The 7,912-nt window shown below is 30.1% G+C and overlaps 1 protein-coding gene across 2 annotated transcripts in view; it reads right to left on the bottom strand.

Moving 5' to 3' along the window:
• LOC119644673 (cytospin-A) overlaps nt 1-4,451 on the bottom strand; it is a 16,306-nt gene extending 11,855 nt beyond the window's left edge. The window contains exon 1 of one of the 2 annotated variants that reach the window (XM_038044342.1): nt 4,267-4,451. The gene's annotated coding sequence lies outside the window, so the exon portion shown is untranslated. The remainder of the gene's footprint in view (nt 1-4,266) is intronic. The other variant, XM_038044343.1, reaches the window with a different exon arrangement.
• Between the last annotated feature and the right edge of the window lie 3,461 nt (nt 4,452-7,912).

Below are 7,912 nucleotides of genomic sequence, written 5' to 3'. Positions count from 1 at the left end.
ATATATATATATATATATATATATATATATATACATATGTATATGCTTTCATAAATCATTTGATAAACAAACATTTTGCAATTCTCTACGTGAATATCATCAGATATATGTTTACTTTTGATTTTTCGCAAACGTATATGAATGCATACAAACACACGCACACAAGCGTATCTGCAGACAACGCTTACAAGTATGAAGAAGAAAGAGAAGAAAGCTATGTAAAAATTATAGAGTTAACCATGAAATCTGTTCTTTGCTAGAATTTTTGCTTTCATACATACATCCATATGTAGATTTACGTTTAATTTTTTTTTTTTTTGTAATTTTGTAATTTTTGGTTTTCACAGAAATGCATGGGAGATGAACGTTGTGCTAATAAATCTCTTAAGGAGAATTTATATCAAGCCAATGGGACTTTTGGAAATTGAGAGAGAGAAAGAGAGAGAAAGTACTGTAACGATCCTTGTAACAATCTTTGTTCTCTTTATAAAAGTTTAATGACTCGCGATTAGACAACAACGTATCGTATCGTTGGCAAATCGTATATCTAAACCTTTAAGAAAAAATGTATTTACTTAAATACATTTCGATTGAAACAATATTTTAATATAAAAAATATACGAGAATGCTGGAAACGCAACATGTTAACTAAGCGTGTGAACATCTCGTACACATAGGAATAACGTAACATACGTAACAAATATGTCATTTATTGAAAAATAACGCGTGTATTTACAAAAAAATTCATATAAATCTCGAGATATTTCAAAACAGTTATAAAGATTCCCATCAATGCTCTATAGTGATGACGACATTTTACATTTTTGAGATAAAAAAAAAAAAAAAAAAAAAAAAAAAAAAAAAAAAAAAAAAAAAACAGACCGGTAATTAGAAAAAAAACAACTGCTATCTAATTTGCATATATCAGTCAATCATTCAGATCAATAGATGATGCAGAGTGTTTTTCTAGAATAAAAAAATAACCCACAAGTGATTACATAAAACAATTGTTCAAATGTCATTTTCCGAAAAGGAAAGAAAATATAAAAAATACTTTCCTTGGTAATCTTAACATTTTCAAATGAGGGGGTTCAATTTCAAACATATGTATATTGAATTGCAATTATAAATATTTTTGTATAATGGCAAATAACAAAGTAAAATAAATTAGTTTTTTTTTTAAATTTTTATAGGAATGTCAATCCTTTTTTTTTTTTTGCTGTTAAATCCATATTCTTATTCTTATCGATTAAAGCCTGTATGCCAATCTATATCCCCCTGAGTAGCCGAATCGATAAGAGCGGCAGCTATAATGAGTGTTCATAGTCACTAAGGACGTAAAGCTTTCCGATTCGGCACAATTCCCTATCACCTTCCTCACTTCTTTCTAACCATTAAATCAGCGAATAGGAGACAACATCTCTTGAGCGATTGGTAATATCAAAAAAAAAAAAATAAATAAATATATAAATATATCTATATATATAAATTTTGATTAAAATTCGCTTAATTTTAATAAATAATTCTCTTTTTACACGAATTTAATGAATTAAAATGTGTAAGCACGAAATAAATTCTTTAGTGAACTCTAACAAGAATTTTTTTAATATTGTTTTGCTGTATATATTCCATTTAGCAAATATCTTTTTTTACACGAATTTTTTGGGAACGTATCTATCGCGCAAAAAAAGGATTAGGTATATGTACCTGCCGTAGTAAATATAAAAAAAAAATTGTAATGCATAGTAAAAGTTATAAACTTAATATATTAGTGAGTATACTGGCCATAAGTCCATTTGGTGTGAGTTTAAGACACTTAAAAATACACTAAGCTACAGATATTTTGCATTAAACTATGTTGAAGTTAGAAGTACATATTCATTCTCTTATGGTATATTCATCTTAATAGTCGTAAGCAGACCTATAAGTTAATTAATCCAAATTGTTTTAGATTCTTTTTCCAATTCGCCTCAATGCTTTTATCTATGTTTTTCGGAAGCCTTTTATAAGACGAATTAAGTTTCACAACGATAGTTAGCTCAAATAAATGGCAAGAATGCAACGAATATTAGGGCTTAGCATACAAGACGAGAGAGAAGAGCCCAGATTGGGGGAAATTTTAAGATCAATTTATGGCTATGACTTGAAGTTATTGATAATATGAATAAATTAAATATTCTATTTGTTGTTGTCACTACTTGCCGCTATAGTCGAACAAAAAAATAGAAATAATAACAAGATTTTTTTGAAGACACTTTCGTTTGCTTTTTGCTACGGCTAGATAATGATATTTATGTTACTCGATTATAGCGCGTAAAAATTTTCAAAATTTTTTCAAAATTATGTTTGCTAGCGTTAGTTGAAGATCGGGGGAAACATTCAGATCAGGCATAGACAAGCCGCGGCCTACGTTCAAAATTTTAAATAATTCAATTTACTCGGATATAGCGTATAATCCGACCGCTGTTGTGATATGAAAATTAAATTTGGCCCGTTGATGAAAAAAGCTGCCAACTCCTGGTTTAGACAAAAAAAAAAAAAAAAAATCTCTTACGCATAAATTGGAATCCATGTGTGCACAACATTTTACGTCCTGTGCTAACAAGGCAAATGTGTACAAGAGTGTAAAGAACGTATTTAAGTTGCATGCGCGAAATGCGTCGCTGATGATTTGAATTTATCGACTGACTTTCTAAGAACAGGAAACTTTAGGAAGTACAGAAACTCAGTACTTTTTTGGGATGAAACAACGAGAGAGATTCACAAATTCATCTTAAAAGGACTCCCTTTTAATATAAGCCACGACGTGATAGTTACTATCGATGCAGATTATTATCTTGTCAAGTAGGACAACATTTTAACAGCTCTGAGCAATCAACTCGCCTGCAAGTCCAGAAAGGTTTGCAAGACGTTTATATCTTAAAATATCAGTTCGAAATGAAACGGCGCAACATGCCACATGCACATATCCAGAAAATAAGAATTTGATGGGGACCGCGTTCAATAAAAAATCTCTTAAATTTCAAGAGCAATATTTTCATTTCAAATTAAATTAAATATATACATACATACGTATGTAGGATTTTTTTTTTTAGGGTTCTGAAAAAACCGATAGCCTTCGATGCGCCTGTGCTTTAAGACTTCAATCTTACAATTTAATAATAATAGTAATAACAAGAAGTAGAAGAAGAAGAAAAGCATTTCTGGATCTTGCAAATATGGGTGGAATGGCTTATTATAGGTGGTGAGAGTGAAATGAAAACGTTCATTTTACTTTTTTTAAGCAAATTAAGCAGATTTTTTACTTATTTATTTATCGCATATTATTGTTTTAATTTGTGCTCAAGTAAATGAAAGCAAATAAATGTATCAACAAAAAGACGACGAACACTTAACAATTTTATAGTCAAAAAAAAAAGAAATTCTCTCTTTATATGTTAAAATAGAGTCTGTGTATTTACAGCAAGAATTGTTAGAGAAAATCATGATGATTACTCAGTTTGTTTTGTATATGTGTGTGCGTGTGCGCACGTGTGTGTGTGTGTGCATGTGTGTGTGCGTGTATTACTTGAAAAGAGAGAATCTGCTGTGAAAACACACGAATCCGTATACATGCGTGCACACGCACACACAAACATACACATACACTATAAATGCGATAAACATGTTTGCACGGATGTCATCTGTTGAATTTCTCATAAACTTGTTGTTGTTGTTATTCATTTTCTACTGTTGCTGTTATTTGATTTATCTTTATTGTTACACATAGAAAATGCTTTTGCATTTGTGTATGTATGTTTATCTGGTTTCTTTTTTTTTTTTATATTGCTTGGTTTGGTTGTTTGTTTGTTTGTTTTTTTTTTTTTTTTTTTTTTAGTAGAAAGGAGTAAGAGAGAAAATAATGAAAAATTTCACTAAACTTCGTAGAGAAGTTCATTAAAAAGAACAAAAAAAAAAAATTTCACAATTTGTTTCGACATGAAGTTAAAAAAAAAAAAAAAAAATCCATCATTAGTTTAAACGAATTGAAAGTTAAGAGAGGAAATTTTTTAATAATACTTTTTTTTTTTGTATATATATATTTTCAATCCAAGTCGAAGTCGCTGCTTGCACAGTGATTTTATGCGTTTCTCGTTAAGTTTCGTTATCTCTTTCGCTCAAAAGGCATCAATTAACTAATTAAAGTAAATGCATAACAGACAGCATTAGCACACATAAGCAAGCATTGCATTGAAACCTTTAATAAAAATGACATTTTAATGGTACTTGAATGAATAAAACCTCGTTGTCCGTAATTTATTTAAAATTTCCTTAAGATTATTTCATGAAATTTCAATTTTTATATAGAAAACAACACCGCAAGAAAAAACGTATGCACACTTGTACAGCGATATATGAATATATATCGCGCACACGCACACCACATACAAACACGCATGCACACATAAATATATTTTTATACATATACGAAAAAAAGAAAAAGAAAAGGAGAGTTGTAACACCGAACCGATCGTTAATAAAAGCAAAACAAAAAAAAAAAAAAAAATCGTCAGTCAACACGCCGTTAACCAACAACTTTAAACAAAACGTATAAATGAACTAAAATTAAACTCAGTGCTGACTATGCATTGCATGCCTCGCATACATACAAACAAACTCTCATACATATATAACTTTGTTGTGGACCTTTAAAGTATTCAAAAATAAAAACTGGCTCTCGTGAGGAAGGTCTCATACTAGTTATAAAACCGTACATAAAAAAAAAAAAAAAAACAAACAAGAAAATCAACAAAAATGATACGCAGCTTAGAACGAATCGATGAATACCTATTATTCGGTTACTCTCTTATGAACACTTTAGTATAAACGTAACATGCTTTGATAGCGTATGCATCCGCTCCATATATATATATATATATAAATATATATATATGTATATATGTTAATTGTCTTATAGATTGGAAAATAAACCGAAAATAACCGAAGAACCGACTGATCGAATATTGTTACAAAATCTATTAAAAACTGTTATACCTTGGAGATGGTAATAAATAAATACTCTAAACAGCGAATTAGCAGCAACTCTTATAACTAAAAAAAGGAAGAAGAAGAAGAAGAAGAAACAAATATAATTCATTTTATTTATATATGGATTTTTGATAAATATGAGCGAGCTCTTGGATTGACTTAAACTATTTACAAACTTACAGCGGAATTAAGCTCAACAATATGAGCAAACTGTTAAGGTCATTATGCATAAAAAAAAAGAAGCAAAATCGATCAATTTTCTATTAATTTTATGCGATCGAATTTATGATAGTCTTCAAAGTTGTACTCGAAATAATATGATTTTAACAAAACGTACAGACGGACGGACGGACGAACACAAATATCTAATAATGTACTCTCAACAATGATCTAACAGTCGTAGTCCTAATGCTTATGAGGTAAATATAAAACTTTTAAATTTTCGCTAATCATAACAATCCATATCAATCAACAAATCAATGAAGCGAAGGAAAGGTGAGAGGTAAATATGAATTCACAATTTATCCGAAGTTATCCGAATTTTTGGCAGATAGACTCAATCAGAAATCCATGTCGCTGAATTCATTTCGTTAGTCCATGCTAATCAGAAAAAAAACAAAAACAAAAACATACATATATGTATGTATGTGTATGCTTTGTGAAAACTTGGATAAAAAACTTATAATACCTTTGCATTAGTAGGTATAATAATTTTCAGTCAATAAATAACAATAAAACACGCAATAACGTGTATCTTAGTGTATGTACATATACATTCATATAGAGACCTAGAAGAGGAGGTTTCAAAACCAGTTAATAACATATAATTAATTAAAGCCATATTTACGCAAAACGTTATTAGAAAGAAAAAAAAAAACCGTCACTAACTTGAATGACTAATAGTTTCGATAGATGCGAATTTGTATATGTATATAAATATATATGTTGTTAAATTGTGAAATAAAAATAGGAGAGAACTTATATCTCTTTGATATTAATTTTCATTTTCGCTATTTCTCTCTCTTTCTCTCTCTCTCTCTACACCATTTTTTTGGTATTAAAAATGAAGAGACCGGTAATTGACGAACGAAAATATTTAAACCGAAGTAGAATTACTATACCATACAACAAGCTTTCGATCCGTAATTCAAGGGAGACAGATAGAGAGAGGGAGAGAGAGAGAGAAGTAGTAAATATTAAATGATCGCTGTTAAGGTTTCTGTTAATGTTAAAACTGTAATTCTGACAGTAACAGCCGAACTGTGAAATATTTATTATTATTTAACAGTTTCGATAATAGAGGGCGCTTAATTTAGCGGAAATATAAAAAAACAAAAAGAATAGTAAACAAGTAAGAAAATTACATTCGGTCGACCGGTGATGACTGAATCCTTGAATAAAATTCAAAAATAAAAAAAAAAAAAAACAAATGAAATTTCAATACTCTATTTTATTGGATCAATTAGGACGATTGCTTCTATTATTGACCACGTAGTGTCGTAGAGTCACTGAGTTTTTTTCTTTCCAGATTTGAGTTTTCCTTGTTTGCACCTGTTCTAGTTTAGCAGGCTTTCGTTAATGCGTATGTGTGTAACAGTTAATGTTTCACTTAAATGTTTTATTAAAAATTCAATGATTAGGTCATTACGCCCTACAGCCACTCGCGGCAAAGGGATATATTAGACCCACCGTTTTTTTTTTATTATAGCGCTCGATTCAGAAGCAGTTTGTCTGTTCGCCCATTCGTCTTTTTCTTGTGTTCATCTTAGAGGCTGCAATTTTTGAAAATATTTTGATAATATTTGATACATTGACATATGCTCTGACGCAAGAACGCATTCTATTGAAAATGATTCGAATTGGATCGCTTTCTCGATCATTTCTCAAATAATGCCTCATTTTGAAAAATTCTTAATGATACCGTATAACAATTTATAACTTCGGAGGGTTAACTGTACCTGTATGCAATGATAGATCGTGTGCTATAATAGTGTTTTTACTCATTTCTATATAGATAAGTCAACTGAAAAAATATTGAAAATAGAACGTACAGATGTTTCTGATTCTGTTTGTTTCTTCAGTATCTCCATGGTTTCTTCTCTTCTTCACACCAATACCTCATAAGTTCTTTTTTAAAGTCAAAGTACATTCCGTTCCACTTGCAAACACAGTTTTTTTTCCATGATATAAAATTGAATATATATTTTAAAAAAATAAAAAATGTATTTACAAATTTATATCGAAGAGTTTAGATGTCCTTAACTAAATAACGAGTTCTCTATTAAGATGCTTCTGTTGAACTTATCAGAGTAAAAGGAAGGAAGGAAGGAAAGGAAAAACAGCTCTTACTGTTTCAATTCTGTAAGATTTCTTCTGTTCACAGAGAGAATTTTCGAAAATCCTATTATACAAACACTTGAAATAATGACTTATTGGTGGAATGCTCTGCATTCTTTGTACGTTTCGATACGTCTTCAAAAGTATGACCGTATCAACATACTTTTTGTCTATTCGTTTAGATGTGATATCGTGTCTTTTTTTCTTTCATTTTTTTTTTTTTTTCACTATGGCCTACACAATTTGCCGTCCCGAGTGTGTTAAGTTTGTGCGGAAGTGTGTAACACCTAGAAGGAGATGAGATAGACCCATCTTTTATTATACCGATGTAAGCTTGCCTGTCTGTCTCTCTGTCCGCCTGTCTGCCTGTCTATCTTCTTTTCATATATTCAATCTGCAAGCTGCAATTTTTGAGATATTTTAATAAAATTTTAGCCTAACTACTAACGTGCTTAACCCTAAGCACATACGATATTGAGAATGGTTCGATCACACCTCATGTAAAGCCTTATTTGCGGTAGCTGTTATATGAAAAATTATTCTAATT

This window comes from Glossina fuscipes, unplaced genomic scaffold, assembly GCF_014805625.2.
Source record: "Glossina fuscipes isolate IAEA_lab_2018 unplaced genomic scaffold, Yale_Gfus_2 0, whole genome shotgun sequence".
In the NCBI taxonomy this organism is placed as follows: domain Eukaryota; kingdom Metazoa; phylum Arthropoda; class Insecta; order Diptera; family Glossinidae; genus Glossina; species Glossina fuscipes.
This window is presented reverse-complemented; position numbering and strand designations above follow the sequence as displayed.